The following is a 23,349-nucleotide window of genomic DNA, read 5'->3' on the forward strand; positions in this document are numbered from 1 at the left end:
GGGAAAGGACAGCTGGGAATGTTGCAGTGAGCTGCTATCTAATCAGGTGTTGCTACAGAACGAGCTAGAAGCTTTGCAGGAAGGAAGCCACCATGATGAATCAGCTTGCACAGGATCAGAGAACATCTGCTGCTCTGTTGCCTTTATATCCTTTTATATGTTGCCAATACTCTCCTACATTCTCTGTGATATGTTTTGGGGAGTTGAAAAAACATAAGGGCTTTAGACAGAAGCAAAGCAAATTCTACATTATTGAACTTCCTTTTCTCTCAGAGGAGAGAATCTGTTTACTTTATTGTTCTGAGAAAGTACAATAAGCACACAGGAACACAACCCGAGTTCCCACGGCACACTGAAGCCTCTAAGCCTCTTAGCTCAAGTCTTTGACTACACCTATAGGCAAGCTCTACACTGTGGCACGCTGCCATTTTAACCTCAGTTCAGCTCAGTCCTGTCCGACTCTTTGCAACCCCATGAGGGGAAGAGTCTCCTTTTTGTATGCAAATGAAGCCACCATTAAGCACTCAAAATGGTAATTTAGCAGATGCCTGGCAACCACAGGTTGTAATAAAGGTAAGCATATGGGCAGGGCCTCCAGGGATGCCAAGCTTCAGAGGCTGTGGGGAGCCTGGAAAGCTGAACAAACCCTGTGCACACTGGAGGGGCCCTGAGTGGTCCCACACTGCGTACTGAGTCATGTTTCTCTGAGGCTGTCGTGTTTCCTGTGGTCTAATATTTTGCCAACACCAGACCTTATGGCATGGACAGCATGCCATGGACAGTCTGAGATAAATGGAAAGCATAAACATCAGTAGAGGTAGAATGACGTATGCATCATTTTAGATATTTTAAAGCAGTGAGAACCCAGAAAAACCAACTCAGGCCTGAAAATTTAGGAAATGTGTTCATAGAATTAGAAGTCAGAAGTAGAGCAGGTTCTAAAAGGACAGACAGTGGGATCATTTTGCTCTCTGCTCTGTCTACCTCAGCATCAGCTTTATCCCAAGGCTGTACTGTCCCTCCCCACAGCGCTTACAATATGATCTCTATGGCAATCAGGGGATCAGATAAACTGAAAAAAGAAATGTAATCCTCACCAGAGAAAAAACATTACCCATGAGTGCGTGTATGCTCAGTCATGTCCAACTCTTTGTGACCCCATGCACTGCAGCCCAGCAGGCTCTTCTGTCCATGGGATTTTATAGCAAAAAATACTGGCATGGGTAGCCATGTGCTTCTCCAGGGGATCTTCGTGATGCAGGGATGGAAACTGCGTCTCTTGTGTCTCCTGCATTGAGCAGGTAAACTCTTTATCAACTGAGCCCCCTTGGAAGCAGCCATGAACAACTAAATTTTCAATGAATTACCTCAGCAGAACATAAAGGGAAACAACGACAATCAATTGCCTAACTTCTAGTGAGAAGCGAACTTTCCAAGGTCATTCATTCTGTGCAAGCCTATGACTTATAGTTTATTATTTAAAACTGGAAAAAAGCCAGTAAAATAGGTGTTATTAACCCAGATTATAGAGATGAGAAAGTTAAGACTCAAATGGAATGGAAAACTGATATATATGGTCATGGGCTTCCTAGATGATTCAGTGAGAAAGAATCCACTTGCCAATGCAGGAGATGCAAGAGAATCAGTTTCGATCCCTGGGTCAGGAAGATCAGGTGGAGAAGGAATGGCAACCCACTCCAATATTCATGCCTGGAAAATTCCATGGACAAAGGAGCCTGGCAGACTATAGCCCATGGGGTTGCAAAGTCAGACACAACTGAGCAACTAAGCACACACACATACATGCGCACACACACACACACACACACACACATATGGTCACAGATATACTATCATCATGACAAACTTCTCCAGACTCATTAGTTGGAAGAGAATCAAACACAACAAAAAAGAGAAAACTACTCTTGTCTTTAACAAAGATTCACTTCATTAGGGAAACCACAGTTTCCTGTACTGGGATATACAAATTAGGAGGAAGAAATAGCTTCTTACTAATGTGGCAAAGGGAGAAGGCAATGGCACCCCCACTCCAGTACTGTTGCCTGAAAATCCCATGGATGAAGGAGCCTGGTAGGCTGCGGTCCATGGGGTCGCTAAGAGTCGGACACGACTGAGTGACTTCACTTTCGCTTTTCACTTTCATGCATTGGAGAAGGAAATGGCAACCCACTCCAGTGTTCTTGCCTGGAGAATCCCATGGATGGAGAAGCCTGGTAGGCTGCAGTCCATGGGGTCACACAGAGTCGGACATGACTGAAGCAACTTAGCAGCAATGTGGCAAAATCAAGGAGGGATAATTTGAGCTGGGAATTAAAGAACAGTAGGAATCAGAAGAGACAGAACTAAGAAGACAGGCATCTAAAAGGACAGATTCAGTTCAGTTCAGTTGTTCAATTGTGTCCAACTCTATGTGACCTCATGGACTGTAACACACAAGGCTGCCTTGTTTATCACAAACTCCTGGAGCTTACTCAAACTCATGTCCATTAAGTTGGTGATGCCATCCAACCATCTTGTCCTGTGTTATCCCCTTCTCCCCCTGCCTTCAATCTTTCCCAGCATCAGGGTCTTTTCAAATGAGTCAGTCCTTCACATCAGGTGGCCAGACTATTGGAGCTTGAACTTCAGCATCAGTCCTTCCAATGGATATTCAGGACTGATTTCCTTTAGGATGGACTGATTGGATCTCCTTGCAGTCCAAAGGACTCTCACGAATCTTCTCCAACACCACAGTTCAAAAGCATCAACTCTTCAGGACTCAGCTAACTTTATGGTCCAACTCTCACATCCATACATGACTACCAAAAAAATCATAGCTTTGACTGGATGAAATTTTGTCGACAAAGTAATGACTGCTTTTTAACATGCTGTCTTGGTTGGTCAAAGCTTTTTTTCCAAGAAGGAAGCATCTTTTAATTTCATGGCTGCAGTCACCATCTGCAGCAATTTTAGAGACCAAGAAAATAAAGTCTGTCACTGTTTCCATTCCTTCTCCATCTATTTGCCATGAAGTGATGGGACCAGATGCCATGGTCTTGGTTTTGAGAATGTTGAGTTTTAGGCCAGCTTTTTCACTCTCCTCTTTCCCTTTCATCAAGAGGCTCTTTAGTTCTTCTTGACTTTCTGCCATAAGGATGGTGTCATCTGCATATCTGAGGTTATTGATATTTCTCCCGGCAACCTTGATTCCAATTTTGTGCTTCACCCAGCCCAGCATTTCTCATGATGTACTCTGCATATAAGTTAAATAAGCACAGTGGCAATATACAGCCTTGATGTACTCCTTTTCCCAATTTGGAACCAGTCCATTGTTCCATGTCTGGTTCTAACTGTTACTTCTTGCTCTGAATACAGATTTCTCAGGAAGCAGGTAAGGTGGTCTAGTATTGCCATCTCTTGAAGAATTTTCAACAGCTGTTGTGATCTACATAGGCAAAGTCTTTGGTGTAGCCAATAAAGCAGAAGTAGATGATTTTCTGGAACTCTCTTGCTTTTTCAATGATCCAACAGATGTTGGCAATTTAATCTCTGATTCCTCTGCCTTTTTTAAATCCATCTTGAATATCTAGAAGTTCGCGGTTCATGCATAGTTGAAACTTTGTTTGGAGAATTTCAAGCATTGTTTTGCTAGCATGTGAGATGAATGCAATTGTACAGTAGTTTGAACATCCTTTGCAATTGCCTTTCCTTGGGATTGGAATGAAAACTGACCTTTTCCAGTCCTGTGGCCACTGCTGAGTTTTCCAAATTTGCTGGCATATTGAGTGTAGCACGTCCACAAAATCATCTTTTAGTGAAATAGTTCAACTAGAATTCCATCACCTTCACTACCTTTGTTCGTAGTGATGTTTCCTAAGGCGCACTTGACTTAGCATTCCAGGATGTCTGGCTCTAGGTGAGTGACCACATCATTGTGGTTATCTGGGTCAGTAAGATCTTCTTTTATAGTTCTTGCCACCTCTTCTTAATTATCTTCTGCTTCTGTTAGGTCCATACCATTTCTGTCCTTTATTATGCCCATCTTTGCATGAAATATTCCTTTGGTATCACTAAGTTTCTTGAAGAGATCTCTAGTCTTTCCCATTCTATTGTTTTCCTCTATTTCTTTGCATTGATCACTAGGAAGGCTTTCTTATCTCTCCTTGCTATTCTTTGGAACTCTACATTCAGATCGGTATATATTTCCTTTTTTTCTTTGCCTTTAGCTTCTCTTCTTTTCTCAGCTATTTGTAAGGCCTCCTCAGACAATCATTTTGCTACTTTCCATTTCTTTTTCTTGGGGATTAGCTTGATCACAATAAGCAAGAGGGGAACACAGAGGTCAGGTTTGGTAACTGGAAAGTAATCTAGTCTCTTAAAATGTAGAAAAATTGCAATGTGCCAGATATTTCTTATTGCTTCACATTCTCTACACTCATCTCTTATTTGGCAATGACTTCAGCAAATAGCTCCAGTAATTTCTGACCAGCACAGGCCAGATTCTGGTAAGTGTAACTCAAGTGTGTCTGCCCTGGCCACCTACTGAGAGTCTTTCTTTCTGCCCTGAGGCTTTCCAGCGCTTGGACCTCAGATGACTGCAGAATCCCTTGGTACTCAGCTGCTTACAACTCAGAGGTCTGGAAGAGTTAACAAGGACAGCAAGCCTTTTCCAATAAAGCACTAAAGATTTTGGCTAAACACTTATCCCATCCATTCTTTCCAGCTGATGAATTTTAGCTACATACCATAACATTTCTCTGAAGTCCTGTAATCACAAGGTCATGGTCTCCAACTCTAATCTGCTTGCATCCTACCCCAGAATTTACATATCTGTCTCTCCCACTAATCCTGCAAGGTGTCATAGTTTCAAAATTCAGAAAGTTGAATAAATAAAAGCATGACAAATAGTGGTGCCATTTAGAGAAGAGAAATAAGCTAGAGGAATATCAGATATTAAAGAGAAGAGTTTGCTTACAGGCTTTTTAAGTTTGGAAAGTAAGTTACTCACATAAAGGTGCTAATACAATACAGATTTGCATTCATATTGAAATTAAATGGGGAAAAATGACAGTGTAATAGAAAATGGTAGTTGAAGTGACCTAATCATCAGTGGAAGACTCTATACAGAGAGATTCAAACAGAACTTGAAATAAGAGAAAGAATCATCAAACATTACAGATAAGATCTAGACCTGCATAAAATTATTTTTAAGAGACAAAGGGGGTAATCAACAGGTATACAAACACAGACAAACACACACACACACACACACACGTAATGATGCAAGTAAAATAAATAGTGATTTTTGGAAAACTATTTGAAAGCAATTTCAAATATTTTTTTTTCAGTAAAATAGAATAAAACACATTTGAATATAAAGAATGTTTTAAAAATTGTGATGAGAGAAAAATAAAGCATGGATTTAACTCTAAGATGAAAATCTCTTCCCTTGACCCTTCTCTGCCTTCAGTTTCACCTTCCTCTAATTTCTCTCCATTCATTGGCAAGTTTCTATGAACACAAAGAAAAAAATCTACTAACTTTGGCTAGGGCTACTCTTTCACTACTTGATACCCAGTCACCTATACCTCAAACTTTGAAGTCCTTTTAAACCCCAGATTTGTCTTCTCTGATTTTCAACCAAACACAAGGAACTCTGGATATTTATCCAAAGAAAACAAGAATAACTCAAAAAGATATATACAACCCTATGTTCATTGCAGCATTATTTATAATAGCCAAGATATGGAAACAACTTAACTGTCCATCCATGGATGAATGGATAAAGAAAAATGTGGTATATATGAAAGTGTTAGTTGCTCAGTTATGTCCAACTTTTTGAGACCCCCATGGACTGTAGGTTACCAGGCTCCCCTGTCCATGGGATTTTCCAGGCAAGAATACTAGAGTGGCTTTCCATTCCCTTCTCCAGCGGATCATCCCAACCCATGGATCCAACTTAGGTCTCTTGCATTGCAGAAGGATTCTTTAACAGCTGAGCTATGGGGGAAGCCATGGTATATATAATGGGGTATTATTCATCCATAATGGCTCCCAGGTGGTTCAGCAGTAAAGAACTTGTCTGCCAATGCAGGAAATAGCAGAGATGCAGCTTCCATCCCTGAGTCGGGAAGATCCCCTGGAGAAGGAAATGGTAACCCACGCCAGTATTCTTGCCTGGAAAATCCCATGGACAGAGAGGCTTGGGGCACTACAGTGCATAGGGTCACAAAAGGTCAGATACAACTGAGAATGCATGCCTCATTCATCCGTAAAAAAGAATGAAATCTTGTCATTTGCAACAACATGGATGAAATGTGTACCTTAAGGGTACTATGCTAAGTGAAACAAGTCAGACAAAGAAAGACATATATTATATGATCTCACATGTGGAATCTAAAAACAAAGAGAAAAACCAAAAATAAAAAAATAATAATAATAAGACCAAGCTTATAAATAGAGAGAACACATTGGTGATTGGCAGAGGTGGAGGTTAGGGCTGGTGGGTAGATGAAAAGAGTGAAGGGGGTCAAAAGGTACAAACATCCAATTATAAAAATTAAGTCATAGGGATGTAATGTAAAGCGTGGTGACTATAGTTAAAAATTTTGTTGTTTAGTCACTCATTCATGTCTGACTCTTTAATAAGGTATTTTTTGCATATTTGAAAGTTGCCAAGAGAGTAGATATTAAAAGTCTTCATGATAAAAAAAAATCTCTACTTATGTATGGTGACAGAAGTTAACTAGACTTATCATGGTGATCATTATGCAATATGTGGGAATCATTTTGCAAAAGATTGAATCATTATGCTATCCACATGAAACTGAAACTAATATAATGTCATTCAATAATAAAAATCAAAATAATCACAATAAAAAAAAAACTAGGATCAATATATTCTACAATGATCCTTGGATTTTTTTTTTTCTGTAAAAGTTAAATAACTTTTACTATTCATAGTCATTTCCTTACTTACTTTCATCCTTATTTACTCTCATCTAGATTATTATTATGCATTCCTAAAGGATCAATTTAATGTAAGTCTTACTAATTCATAAAATGTCAGTAGTAGTTTGATACTTCCTCTGTTGCCTAACAAATTAATAGGTAATCTTCTTCTGAGTTAAAAAGGAAAACTCTGCTGTAAAATAAGCCCAATAACTTCCAGATCTTGTCTTACATTTCTTTCAGATTTTTATTTTACAAAGCTGGCAAACAATATGACCAGCTGTTATTTGAAATTATCCCACAGTTTTCAACAGTTCCTTCTCAGCTCAAGAAATCATCTTTTTCTGGAGTGCTCTTGTCTCACTCTTAACCTTAATTATCTCCTGTAATAAGTATAGCCGTTCCCCAATCCTTTAAAATCCTTTTCAGTTGCTTTCACACTGATACCTTTTTTTAAACTACAGGCATGAACTTCACCTTTAGATTAAAGGGTTTTCCCTTTTTTTAAATCATATAAAGAACACAGACTGGAACCTTGTCACAGTGATTATTAATTCCTTGTTTTGAAAGTATATATCAAAGTGTAAAAATATATTAAATTTAAGAGTAAATACTCCTGTAATATACATTTTGATGGCTACTTCCTTGAAAGAAATGCTAGATCTTTTCCTTATTTTTTCCCTATCAAATTGCCTCATGCACATTTAAGAATTCAATAAACATTTTGTGAATTGGACAATATTTTACTAAAGCAGGATACACATGTGTTCTGAGAACTTTATGCTTGATTAAATGACAAGATTTAGTGTTTCTATACTATAATCTTTTTACTTAACATTATTTTAGGCTTCCCTTGTGGCTCAGCTGGTAAAGAATCCACCTGTAATGTGGGAGACCTGGATTTGATCCCTGGGTTGGGAAGATTTCCTGGAGAAGGGAAATGTGACCCACTCCAGTATTCTGGCCTGGAGAATTCCATGGACTGTATAGTCCATGGGGTCACAAAGAGTCAGACACGACTGAGTGACTTTCACTTCACTTCACATTATTTTATACTGTTTTAAATTATATGTGGGACCTCCACATATTTAACTTATATGCAGAGTACATCATGAGAAATGCTGGACTGGATGAAGCACAAACTGGAATCAAGATTACCAGGAGAAATATCAATAACCTCAGATATGCAGATGACACCACGTTTATGGCAGAAAGCGAAGAAGAACTAAAGAGCCTCTTGAAGAAAGTGAAAGAGGAGAGTAAAAAAGTTGGCTTAGCACTCAACATTCAGGAAACTAAGATCATGGCATCTGGTCCCATCACTTTCATAGCAAATAGTGGAAACAGTGACATACTTTATTTTGGGGGGGGGGTCTAAACTCACTGCATTGGGGATGACAGAGGATGAGATGGCTAGATGCCATCACCAACTCGATGGACATGAGTTTGGGTAAACTCAGGGAGTGGGTGATGGACAGGTAGGCCTGGTGTGCTACGATTCATGGGGTCGCAAAGAGTAGGACACAACTGAGTGACGGAACTAAACTGAACTGAACTGAAAATCACTGCAGATGGTGACTGCAGCATGAAACTAAAAGACCCTTGCTCCTTGGAAGAAAAGTTATGACCAACCCAGACAGCATATTAAAAAATAGAGACATTACTTTGCCAACAAAGGTCTGTCTAGTCAAAGCTATGTTTTTTCCAGTAGTCATATATTGATGTGAGAGCTGGACTATAAAGAAAGCTGAGCACCAAAGAATTGATGCTTTTGAACTGAGGTATTGGAGAAGACTCTTGAGAGTCCCTTGGATTGCAAGGAGATCCAACCAGTCTATCCTCAAGGAAATTAGTCCTGAATATTCATTGGAAGGACTCCAGTACTTTGGCCACCTGATGCGAAGAGCTGACTCATTGGAAAAGACCCTGATGCTGGGAGGGATTTGGGGGCAGGAGGAGAAGTGGACAACACAGGATGAGACGGTTGGATGGCATCACTGACTCAATGGACATGAGTTTGAGTAAACTCTGGGAGTTGGTGATGGACAAGGAGGCCTGGTGTGTTGCAATCCATGGATCGCAAATAGTTGGACACGACTAAGTGACCGAACTGAACTGAATTGTGGGACCTCCTCAGGCAATGAGAAAGTTGTTTCACTAATTGTACCACAAACTTAAAACTTGTTCAGTCCAATTTGTTGATGAAATTCTTTGCATCTGGACTACATTTGTTGAGTTTCACAATAATAATCATATCATGGGCTAAATTATTTATCTTTTTATTAAAGTACAGTTTAATAGGAAAAATGTACAAATAAGTGAATGGTTGTACTGTACTGAGATGCATTTTCTTTTGCTCATTATTTTCCTTGTGAGATTCATAGTTTTTTTTTTTTTAAGTTTTCATAGTTGCATAGTATTCATTCTATGAATATACAGAGTTACTCATTTTATTGTCCTTTGATTTTGATTTGTAGCATTTCATAAATATTGTGTTTCTTTTTTTTCCTTTACAGATTGAAAGTTTGTGGCAAACCTGCCCTAAGTCTGCTGCCTCAATTTTTCCATAGCATTTGCCCATTCTGTGTCTCTGCGTCATATTCTGGTAATTCTCGCAGTGTTCAAACTTTCTCACGACTATTACATTCATCATGGTGATCTGCAGTCAGTGATCTTTGATGCAATATGTTGTAATTGGGGGCACCGGGACTCTCACCCATAAGAGGACAGTCTTAACTGGTAAATGTTGTATGTGTTCTGACTGCACCACTGCCCAGCCATTTCCTAGTTTCTCACCCTCTCCTTGGTCCTTCCAATTCCCTGTGACATAACAATATTGGAATTAGGGGGACTAATAAATATACAAATGCCTCTAAGTGTTCAAGAGAAAGAAAAAGTCAATCAATGCAGCCAAACTTCATTGTTATCTTATTTTAAAAAATTGTAACAGCCACCCCAATCTTCAGCAACCACCACTCAAGCTAGTCGGTGGTCATCAACATTGAGGCCAAGCCCTTCATCCACACACAACACAATTATGACTCTGTAGACTCGGATGACATTTATCCTTTTTTTAGCAATAAAATATTTTAAATTAAGGTATGTACATTGATTAGACAATACTCTTGCATGCTTCACAGTCTACAAGATAGTATAAACATTACTTTCATACAAACTGGGAAACCAAAAGACTCATGTGACTCACTTTATTGTCATATTTGCTTACCGTGATGGTAAGAGACAGAACTCACAATTTCTCTGACAGATACCTGTATCATGACTTATTTTATAGTTTATGGAATTCTGCTTGGTCTCCAATGGGAAGCTATTACAAATAAAGCTGCCACAAACATTCTGGCATATGTGTTGTATGGCACAGATATATGCACTTTTGTGGTGTATGTGTATCTGGGAGTGATATGCTTTAGTGAAAGCAATTCTTTTGCCCCTTTCCAGTTTGTCCATTTCTGTTCCCCTTAAACTTTAATTATAAAAATGAGATCACTAGGTAGATAGAGTGCCTGATGAACTATGGAATGAGGTTCATGACATTGTACAGGAGACAGGGATCAAGACCAATCCCATAGAAAAGAAATGCAAAAAAGCAAAATGTCTCTCTGCGGAGGCCTTACAAATAGCTGTGAAAAGAAGAGAAGTGAAAAGTAAAGGAGAAAAGGAAAGATACAAACATCTGAATGCAGAGTTCCAAAGAATAGCAAGAAGAGATAAGAAAGCCTTCTTCAGCGATCAATGCAAAGAAATAGAGGAAAACAACAGAATGGGAAAGACTAGAGATCTCTTCAAGAAAATCAGAGATACCAAAGGAACATTTCATGCAAAGATGAGCTCGATAAAGGACAGAAATGGTATGGACCTAACAGAAGCAGAAGATATTAAGAAGAGATGGCAAGAATACACAGAAGAACTGTACAAAAAAGATCTTCATGACCCAGATAATCATGATGGTGTGATCACTGACCTAGAGCCAGACATCCTGGAATGTGAAGTTAAGTGGGCCTTAGAAAGCAACACTACGAACAAAGCTAGTGGAGGTGATGGAATTCCAGTTGAGCTATTCCAAATCCTGAAAGATGATGCTGTGAAAGTGCTGCACTCAATATGCCAGCACATTTGGAAAACTCAGCAGTGGCCACAGGACTGGAAAAGATCAGTTTTCATTCCAATCCCAAAGAAAGGCAATACCAAAGAATGCTCAAACTACCACACAATTGCACTCAACTCACACGCTAGTAAAGTAATGCTCAAAATTCTCCAAGCCAGGCTTCAGCAATATGTGAACCGTGAACTTCCTGATGTTCAAGCTGGTTTTAGAAAAGGCAGAGGAACCAGAGATCAAATTGCCAACATCCGATGGATCATGGAAAAAGCAAGAGAGTTCCAGAAAAGCATCTATTTCTGCTTTATTGACTATGCCAAAGCCTTTGACTGTGTGGATCACAATCAACTGTGGAAAATTCTGAAAGAGATGGGAATACCAGACCACCTGATCTGCCTCTTGAGAAATCTGTATGCAGGTCAGGAAGCAACAGTTAGAACTGGACATGGAACAACAGACTGGTTCCAACTAGGAAAAGGAGTACGTCAAGGCTGTATATTGTCACCCTGTTTATTATTTAACTTATATGCAGAGTACATCATGAGAAATGCTGGGCTGGAAGAAACAGAAGCTGGAATGAAGATTGCCGGGAGAAATATCAATAACCTCAGATATGCAGATGACACCACTCTTATGGCAGAAAGTGAAGAGGAACTCAAAAGCCTCTTGATGAAAGTGAAAGTGCAGAGTGAATAAGTTGGCTTAAAGCTCAACATTCAGAAAACGAAGATCATGGCATCCGGTCCCACTACTTCATGGGAAATAGATGGGGAAACAGTGGAAACAGTGTCAGACTTTATTTTTCTGGGCTCCAAAATCACTACAGATGGTGACTGCAGCCATGAAATTAAAAGACCCTTACTCCTTGGAAGGAAAGTTATGACCAACCTAGATAGCATATTCAAAAGCAGAGACATTACCTTGCCAACAAAGGTGCATCTAGTCAAGGCTATGGTTTTTCCTGTGGTCATGTATGGATGTGAGAGTTGGACTGTGAAGAAGGCTGAGCGCTGAAGAATTGATGCTTTTGAACTGTGGTGTTGGAGAAGACTCTTGAGAGTCCCTTGGACTGCGGGGAGATCCAACCAGTCCATTCTGAAGGAAATCAGCCCTGGGATTTCTTTGGAAGGAATGATGGTAAAGCTGAAACTCCAGTACTTTGGCCACCTCATGTGAAGAGTTGACTCATTGGAAAAGACTCTGATGCTGGGAGGGATTGGGGGCAGGAGAAGGGGACCACAGAGGATCAGATGGCTGGATGGCATCACTGACTCGATGGACGTGAGTCTCAGTGAACTCTGGGAGTTGGTGATGGACAGGGAGGCCTGGCCTGCTGCGGTTCATGGGGTCGCAAAGAGTCGGACATGACTGAGCAACTGATCTGATCTGATCTGATCTGAGGTAACATTTAACCTAACTCCTGATTTATGCTCTGCTAAAGGCACATAATACTTGCCTAACTTTTGATTCTTTCCTAGATTAAAAAAAGTAGGATTGAAGAATAAACTAGTTAAACAATGACTGTTCTCAATCCCCATCAGCCCCTTAGCAATCCTTCAGGCAGACCACAGAGGCAAGACACTAACTGAAGAAATAGCTTGAGGATTCAGCCAGCCTGCATGCACAAAAAATGATGCTGATCTTAACCTTTTGACTCAATGATTAACTGAAATTACTGCCCTTCTTTTTCCCTTTGAAAACTGTCATGGCTGAACAGAATCTTGGGAGCTGTTTTTGGGGAACACAGTATGCCTTCTCCCCAGATTGCTAACATTCTAACTAAAGCAACCGTTCCTTCCTACCAACACAAGCTTCTTGAGTATTGACTTTTGAGTGGCAAGCAGCCAGACTTGAGTACAGTAATATTAGTAAGCTGGGTGCTTAGTAGCTCAGTCATGTCCAGCTCTTTGCGACCCCATGCATTGTAGCCCCCTGGCTCCTCTGTTCATAGGGATTCTCCAGGCAAGAATACTGGAGTGAGTTGTCATGCCCTCCTCCAGAGGATCTTCGCAACCCAGGGATCAAATCCAGGTCTCCCACACTGCAGGCAGATACTGTCTGAGCCACCAGGGAAGTAAAGCAATATATAACTTTTGCGTTTTGGAAGATACTGATAATTTTCCAAAGAAGTTGAACTAGTTTACATTATTACAGTTTGGTAGAATTTTACACCAGTTGATAGTATCACCTACAGAGTATGAGATTTGCTATTGCTTCACATTCTTTCCTATATTCACCACTGTCTATTTTAATTTTTCATGTATTTATTCATTTGTGCCATATTTTTTACCATTCAGCTGCATGTGCAGTGTTATTTCACTGTAATTCCAGCTTGGATTTCTCTGATGACTAAAGAATTGAACATATCTTCATGTATCTATTTGCTAATGCTATCTGTCCATTGAATTCTTTTGCCCATTTTGTGAACTAGTTTCTTTCTACCTTTTGATTTATGTAAGTTCTCTATGCTTTCGAGGGTTTCCCTGGTGGCTCAGATGGTAAAAAATCTGCAATCTGGGAGACCTGGGTTTGATCTCTAGGTCCCCTGGAAAAGGGAATGGCTACCCACTACAGTATTCTAGCCTGGAGAATTCCGTGGACAGTAGCGCTTGGCTGGCTACAGTTCATCAGGTTGCAAAGAATGGGACACGACTGAGCGACTAACACTTTCACTTTTCATGTTTTCTAAGCTCTTTGTTTTTTATAAATCACGGAAATATATTGCCTGTTATATAGCTTGCAATTTAACCACTACCTTAATGGTGTCAATTAATGAAAATATCTTAGTTACAATATATCTCTTTCCAGTTCATGCACTTTTGTATTCTATCAAGAATACTTTCTTAACCTATGTTCATGGAAACATTCTCTCATAAATTATACTTTTTAAAGCAAACTATTAAAACGGACTATGTTGCACTTGGTTTCTTTTCCTTTGGATCTTGAATTGAGCATTTTTCAACATAGCTTCTAGTATTTTACAGTTATAAATGTTCACATAGAAGCTGTGATTCTATAGCAAGTATTTGTATTGAATTTTTCTATTTTTTTCCAAGCTATTGACAGAAAATGAAGTTTTAAAACTTAGCTTTCAATTGAATTGTAATAGCTCCATTTAAAATTTCAAAATGTGGATATTCAAATGAAGCTTAAATAACACAGATTTTAAAAATTATTATTACTTGAGAACTCAACTATTAGGAATTATTTGCCTTTTCCAGAATGCTACTTTAGCAGTACCTAAAATTGCTTAATTCTCATTATAATACTATTGCTCAATGTCTTCTAAAATCAGAACTAATGCCACTATGAATAGTAAGTAGGTGCTAGCATTTAAACAAAATTCTAGCAGGTTAATGGCATGCCTAAACAAATTTATGATTGGTAAAATGAATACTAATCACACACATATAATTTGTTTCATTTTTCAAACATCCAAACAATGGTATAAATTAATGGCTAATGTTGATCACCATGACAGAACTGAAACTATTTACCTGAAAAATGGTGAGGTAAATGTTGAGAATGTAAGTGGCAAACACAATTTTCATAAACAGTGACTAAATCTAAATGTCTTACTATTTATCATGTTAACCTCTTCCTGCAGTGGTTCTCAAAACTCAGAATACATAAAAAGCCCAGGGGAGCTGGTTAAAAATACAGATTTCCCAAGTCCTACACTTAAGAATTTTAGTTCCACAGACCTGATGTTGGGTCTAGAAATCTGAACTTTATACAATGCCTCAGGAGCTACTGATATAGGCAATGAATACCAAATCCATTCAGGGTTGAACGTGACCTGAGTAAATCTATACTATAACAGGAGTCCATTTATTGACATCCTTGAGGTTCCTATTTATCTCCTGCTCACCCTTTCTGCACACTTATTTATGGTACTGGCACTGACCAGGCCCAGGCTGAGCAATATTGTGTAGCAAAGGAGTCTCTCTCCTACCTGACAATGAAATCTCTAATGAAACCCCCTGCAGAAACATCTCCCAAATTATATTCATTACTATAAAAAGTTTTCTTAAAAGTATTTTAAATATTACTAGCTGATACACTTATTGATATTTTACTATCTCCCCAAGGTCATTTCTATGTTAACAAAAACTTGAAGTTTTAATAATTCAATAATGTAACAAAAGGTCATCTCCTAGAAACTTGTCAGATTGTAGATAAAGGAAAAATGGTAAATAACAAGATTCTCATATTTTCTTGTATGTGTGTGTGTGTGTACATTGATATGTCCTACAGAAGTAGAAAGTTTGGCTCTGTACAACACTGAATATTAAGTCACTATGATGACAGGGAGCCTGACTTGGAGCTGGTCTCTAACAAATATTCTTTGAATAACTGAAGGCAAAAATAGTTTGAGAAATTGGGGTTTATAGGTTCTATGATAGGAGTCAGAGGAGGCAGGTTTGAGGATATCGAAGAGAATGTATATGGAGTCCCTGAAAGAATAGAATACTCTAGAGGCTATCGCTACAATTGCAAGCTGGAGAAGCAAATTCACACAAAAGGTATACTTTTCTCACCATGAAGCCATAAGTACAATGTATCTGCTAAAATTGAACAAATATGAATAGAGACTGAGAATTATAGTAAATGACTGAATAGTTGTTATGAAGAAGAGAAAATTTTTCATTTGCTTTCTCCTTTTGTTGTTATTGTTTCTTTGGTTGATTTTGTTTGTTTTGTTTACATCAGGGGCAAACAGAATTGCCTGGTGAATTAATCCAGTTGAGTGAATACATAGAGGGGGTGCCAATCTATGGGTCTGTGATTGCCTATAGTGCTCTGCAGCCTACAAACATGAACAGATGTTGTGGGTGACAGTGTTGCTCTTTGATGTTAGGTTAGAGAACTGATGAATTAGAAAGGCAGCAAAAGCAATAAAACTTATGATGAACACACAGAAGATAAAGGGAAAGAAGTAAAAATAGGGATAGTTTGATACTGAGAGAGACAACAAGGATAGATTTTAAGGGCATTATACTAAGTGAGGTCAGTCAGACAAAGATAAATACTACCTGATATCACTTTTACATGGAATCTAAAAAAGCTGAACTCGTAAAGAAAGTGAGTGTGTGGTGGAAAAGTGGAGTGGGAAGGGCAGTGAGGGGGCCAATCACAGGGTCCATGGTGTGGCTGCCCTGAAAAAAAAAAAAAAAAAGAAAGTAGGATGGTGTTTACCAAGGGATGAGGAATGGGGGAAAAGGAAAGATGTTGGTCAAACTTAAAGTTAGAAGATGAGTAAATTCTGAGAGTCTAATGTGATGTGCAACATTGCTATTACAGTAAATGATACTGTATATAACTGGAAGTTGCTAAGAGACACAATCTTAAATGTTTTTAACATAAAAAAGAAACAATAATTATGTGACATATTGGACATGTTGGCTAGCTCTACTGGGGTTATCATATTGCAATATATAAATGTATCAAATCGACATGCTACGCATCGTAAATTACACAATGTTATATGTTAGTTACATCTCAATAAAGATTTTGATAGCGCCAACTTGCATTTGAAGTGAAAGTAAAGAATAGAGAGAACAAAAAATGTTGGAGGTTGTGGATAGAAATTTGAGTATTTGTTGTTATAATTTCACATTAGTTGTTCTAGTTGTGTTCACTGAGCCAGTGATCCAGTCTAGTGGGTTACTATGCATGTGTGATTTAGAGATAAGGGGAGAATGGATCTAATGACAATGGAAGAACGATGGAAAAGAAATGGCAGTGGAGAAGAAAGATGATACCAACCTCCACTTTTTTTAAGTTGACCAAGAGGCTTTTTTCTCAAGACATTTTATGAAGAATTTGTGCATAATAGAAAGCACAAATTTCAATAAAGAAAAATGATTTATAAAACATTTTGTGAAAAAGATATGGGTTAGAATGAGATGACAACTCTGCCCTCTGTCTTACACTCCTGCTATCAGTGCAGAGAAATACTGGATTACAACTAAAAAGCATATGTACCAGGGGTTGCAAGAAAAAACGATCCTCAGGAGCCAAATGAAAAAGTAACTCAATGAAGATATGCAAGCTGACTCTGTCAGTCTATTTCCACTGGCCTACAAATAAAAATCCTAGTCTTTTGCAAATGTGGCGGATGAAGGAACAAGTTGACCAGCACCATAAGAAAACGCTCCTGTAAGACATTTTCAGAAGGTAAAGCATCTGCCTGCCATGCGGGAAACCCAGATTTCCCTGGTGGCTACAGCACATAAGGTCCCAAAGAGTCAGACATGATTGAGTAACTAACACTTTCTTCTTTTCAAGACATTTTATTAAGGCCATTAGTCTGGTGTCTCCAAAAATCAGTCATATAAAAAGGGTTTGTGGACTCTTTGAGAGAGAAAGAGAAAAATCAGATGCAATGTTCTTGTTTAAAGAATTAAAAGCTTCAAAATAATATTTTGAAACAATCACAGAAATTTCAACAAAGGTAGATTAAAAGAATGTTTGCTAATTAGAATATCAGCAATCGTTAAACAAAGGTAGTATATACAAAACTCTCATCACACCATTCTTTTTTGTATTCTTCTGTTTAATACCTTTCAAAATAAAAATTGCTAACAAAAGAAGAAAAGTAAAATAAAGTACAATGCTATCAATAATTAGCTATTCTGAGATAATTTTTATTTTAGAAAGTTTGATTTAAATTTTAAAATAAAGTTAAAATAGAAAATTAATTCTGGTAAATATCTCTTTTTTAACAAGATAGTTGCCTTGTAGGTATTATATTAAATAATATTTAGCACAGATAAAATATGCAGTATATACTGGAAGACTAATCCTACAATTATGGGAATTTTTATGCAACTATGTTGCTTATACCAAGCAATATATTTTGCTTGATTTCAAGGCAAACTTTAAAATCTTCTCAACATTTTGTTTAAATTAGTTTCCTGCCAGAACCACTCTGCTTTAGGTATTCAACTGTTTTTTTTTTTTTTTTTCATATAATTTCTTAACCCACTTGCTTTATATGAACTCTTCATCCAAAGTATTTAAACTAAATTTTTACTTTGGGATTATCACATTATTAAAACTTCATATTTTAAAGATACTCTTTCCTCATACCAACTTATTTAATAGTGTAATATTGACACGTTTTGCTATATTGATGATACTCATCCTTTACATGCTTTTTACTAGTTTGGATGTAACCTATAATAATCCATGATGTACACTTTCTTAAAAATTGAAGTATAATTGATTTGCAACAATTCAGGTGTACAGTGACTCAGTTAAACATATATGTTTTTCAGATTCTTTTCCATTTTAAGTTTGAATATAGTTTCCTGTGCTATTCAGTAGGTCCTTGTTGTTTATATCTATTTTATATATAGTAGTATGCCTCTGTTGATCCCAAATCCCTAATTTATCGTTCCCTTCCTTTCTCCTTTGGTATCCATCAATTTGTTTTCTATGTCCATAAGTCTATTTATATTTTGTAAATAAGTTTCTTTTTGTCATTTTTTTTTTAGATTCCACATATAAGTGATATCATATGACATTTGTCTTTCTGTCTGATTTACTTCAATCAGTATGATAGCCTCTAAGTTCATATATGTTGTTTCAAATGGCATTTTTCATCCTTTTTTATGGCTGCATAATATCCATACCATATATTCTTATGCAATGTCTTTTCTTAAAGTAACCGCCATAGGATTCTTGTTTCCAGTAGTTGTTCAATGAGTGACTCTCCTTTGGAAAGCTTTCCTTTTATAGTAACAAGTATACTTTCTAGCTTTATTTATTCAGTGTTTGTTTATATACTAATCTTAAAATATAAATGAGTAAATCTAATTTAATTTTCAATATCATTATACTCGTGTAATTTAATTAGATTATAATAACAACTTTAATTTTCTTCATCTATCATATGTTACACTGGACTAATCCAGTAGAGGAAACATGTTTATGCCTGAATAAGCCCTAAGAATATATCAGTTTTTTCCTATCTTTATGATGTGATTTAAAAAACAAATTTTAAAAAATGAAAATTATATCATTATTGTATATGTCTACACTTATGTCACAATATCATGGAATTAACTGAATTGACTAGATCAGTGAAGATTAGGCCAGTGCTGTTCAACAGAATTTCCTGAAATGATGCCAAAGTTCTATCACTGTACTATCTGATTTAGTTTGAGCGTTGAGTACTTGAAATGCAGCTTGTCTGACTGAAAAACTTGGGTCACTCGGGTCACTCCTTCTTTCAACTACACGCACCAAGGCTCACAGAAACATTTCCTCAAGGATATGAGAAATCTACTGGAGATTCCTATTATAACTATTTTAAGAGAAAGGCGAAACAAATAGAATAAAGGAAGAAAATGTAGCTCTACCCAAGAGGGAAAACTTCAAATATCTCTGCTGCCAGAGTAAAAGCACTCCTTATTTTGGCAACAGTGGGAGGCAAAAAGAAAAAGCCTGCCTATATGTAACCTACCCAAATGCCTGAAATGGAATCCAACCACTTAACATCATCTGTTAACTTATGCCAATCTTCAGTCACCCTTCTATTTCAAGGGGGCCTGTTAAGAAATCAATCCTAATCTTTTGTAGATGGAAATGGTACCAGCTACTTCTATAAATCATTGTATTTATTTGATTATTTTTTAAATGAGGAAGATTAATACAGACAAACAGAACTAATTCCCAAGGTAAGAAAGATCAACTTTTGTTTTTTTAATAGAGCAGAATGTATTTACTCAAGAATTACTAGCTGGTGAGAAAAATTTGATTATTTTTCTATTTGACTTTCAATAATCTGAATGACTTCTTGAAGTCACAGTAATGTTAATACCACAGAATAAACACCATGACAAAGGGGCCCTCTTCTATTTTTACTTTCTTTTCTGTCAATTACAAACAGGGGTACTATAGACGAAAGACATAGCAGTTATACAGATTGAATGAAATGTCATTGTCAAGACGGTAATATCACCTAAGGGAAAATATTTCAAAACGTAAACTTTAAATCCATTCAAATTACTCACATCAGTGATATTTAAGAAGATAACATATCTATAAATTAAGCTCAGTCAGTAAAGAATCTACCTGCAATGCAGGAGACCTGGGTTTGATTCCTGGGTCAGGAAGATCCCCTGGAGAAGGAAATGGCAACCTACTCCAGTATTCTTGTCTGAAGATTCTCATAGACAGAGGACCCAACAGGCTACAGTCCATGGGATAGCAAGAGTTGGACACGACTTAGTGACTAAACCATCACCAAATTAAGTACAGGCTACTAGGAGAAAATAGCAATAAGAGAACAAAATATTATAAGGAATTAATATATGTAAGTACTGAACTAAAATAAAATGGTCCCAGATAAGAGGCAAGCTGGTAATATAAGAGGCAATATAAAAATCTCCACCAGAACATAGAGCATAAAGATATAATTAGGAAACAGAAGAGAAAAACTAATACTCATGGACTCTAATTCGGTCATTGAGTCCAACATCTGCTTAAGGGTAGTTTCAGCTAATTCAGGGGAACATTTAAGAGGAGAAAGTTCTCAAAGCTTGAAAAAGATTGAATTGAAAGAAACCACACAGATCAAGGAGGATAAATGACCAGAATACTATATTTAGATAAAATGCTATGAAATTTTAATTTCAATTGTTGTAGCCACACGTTCCGGGAAACAAACTCACTCAGAAGGACAATGCAGATAGTGGAGTGCAGTTTTTACACCGGCAGGCCCAAGGCAGAGTCTCCTCTTAGACAAGGACCCTAACCTGTTTTTGTGAAAACCTTATACACCCTAAGTATACTTGCTCAAACCCACCTCCCCAAATTCCTTGAAACTAGTCTGGACAAGGTGAAAGAGAGATATGATCAAAGTTAATCCATGATTCATGTGTCACAAGACTAGATGAACAGTGGACATTTATCAATAGGACTGTGGTCATATCCTGATAAACATAATGGAATTTACCACTTTGTTCTGTTACAGAGATAACTAGCATATTCTTTTGGGCAACAGAGAGTCCAAGTACAAGTCCTGAGGATCTTTTATTGGGGGAGGGGTGCTGGTTTTCCATTGGTATGCTACTTCTATAGACACTGGGCACAAAGTTCAGAGTCCACTGGGAGGGTGACCATGCATGTAGCCTAATGTTTGCAGCCTGGCCTAAGATGGAGTCCAGCTCTGTCTGTTTCCTCCTTCACAACCATTAAAGGAAAACTGAATACTTTTAATAAGAAAAACAAAATTTCCTAGAAGAGCAAATTTTAAATTAACACCAGATTTCTATTCAGCAGAAGTGAATTACAAAAACAAAAAGTTACATTAAAACCAGAATTCTTTGTCTGGTCAATTTTTCTATAAAATTTGAAAGCAAAATGAAAATATGTATAGATTAATATGATTTTTAAATTACTCAGAAAACAATTTAAAAAAAAACTGGAAAAGGAATCCAAGAATTTTGAGCACCTAGGATTAAAAAGCAGAAACTGCTGAGTATGTTTATGAATTGGGATTGATAGCTAAATTCTGATGCTGAAAATATACTTCATTAGTGATAAAGAGTTGCATAATTATAATAGTATTTCATTCTATTTATTGATTCTCAATTTTGTCATCAACCTAGAAGTAAAACACAAGTTAAAATTATACTTTTTAGCAAATAATCAAAATACCATATGCTAAGTATCTGTTTATAAACATTATACATACTTTAAAATAAATAAAATAAATACAGTTAAACATGTTATAGAAGAAACAGTGGGATAGGATAAGAATTGAAGAGGAAGTCTATTATAGAACACAAATTTCCAAAAAGGGAGAATAGAAACTGTTTACACTAATAAAAAATTTAAAAATTAGTATATTTAAAGTTATAACAAAGTCTGGCTGCACAGACAAAAAATGAACTTAACAGTAGCTTGGTAAGTATGGAAAGAACTTCATCTCTAATTTTAATTTATTCACTATTTCAATATTGTAACACATGCATGCATTACTTTTATAATTATAATATCAATTACTTACTGATATCCTAAAGTATGTAATTCCTATTTTAAAATGGCTTTGGTATGCTAAACTTTTCACAGAATTAAATTTTTGCACAATTCAAAACTAAATCAGTGTATGTGTTCAGTTATGAAGGTTTTGCGCCATACTCAAGGAGTTCTCAGTGTATGAGTAGCATATTTAATTAAGCAAACACTCATTAAGAACTTAATTATAACTGGAGCTCAGGTTTTTTGAGCATGAGCCACCTGTTCTCCTTGTTGCACTCAGTATGCTCAGTCATGTCCAACTCTTTGCCACCCCATGGACTGCAGTCCTCCAATCTCCCCTCTCTATGGAATTTTCCAGCCAAGAATGCTGGAATGGGTTGCCATTTATTACTCCAGGGGATCTTTTCAACCCAGGAATTGAACTCAGTCTTCTGTGTCTCCTGTATTTGCAGGCATATTTTTTACCACTGAGCCACCTGGGAAGCCCTCTCCTTGCTTGGCCCTGCTATAAAGATTTCTCTGCTAAAAGAAAACAAAACACAAAGCTTGACTATAACTTATGTTCTTAATCAGGATGTCTGGATGTATTAAAATTATCCTCTGCAGCAAAAGTTGGCAGATTTTTTTCTATAAAGGGCCAGATAGTAAATATTTTAGGCTTTTTGGGCTATAAGTTTTTTTATCACAACTACTCAACACTGCTGTTTTAGCTTGAAAACAGCCATGGACAATACCTAAAGAATAAGTGTTACTAACTTCCAATAAAACTTTACTTACAAAAGGAAGTGGAGAGCCAACTTTGACACTCGGGCCTTATTTTATCAACACCAGTAATTCAGACTTGTCAGCTTTCCTTCATGCCTATTTTCTTGTTACCTACTTGCACAATTCTGACACATTATAACATACATGTCAGTATTAAATTGCTGGGTATATTGTAGCTAAATTATGTACTAGTAGGTATAAATCATTGACAGTTGTCTCTGCTTCATGCTGGGCACATACGACTTTCCTAGTTTTCTCTCATTATTTAATAGATTTATAACTGGTTTCATAATCCAGTCCCATAGAAAGCTTTCTCACACTGACCATTCAGAGACTGTGATCCACATTTTATTTCATTTTGTCTACCTGGAAAACTCACTTGTGTTCAATTCTAATTTCTCGCTGCTTGTAACAAGAGGCCAAAACAGATTGTGCAGGCTTTTGTGTTGTTTCTTTCAAACCTTGCTATATTAAGATAAAAACCATGAGCATTGTATTTCAATTGAGTCACTGACAGAATG

The sequence above is a fragment of the Bubalus bubalis genome, chromosome 20 (genome assembly GCF_019923935.1).
Source record: "Bubalus bubalis isolate 160015118507 breed Murrah chromosome 20, NDDB_SH_1, whole genome shotgun sequence".
Classification (NCBI taxonomy): domain Eukaryota; kingdom Metazoa; phylum Chordata; class Mammalia; order Artiodactyla; family Bovidae; genus Bubalus; species Bubalus bubalis.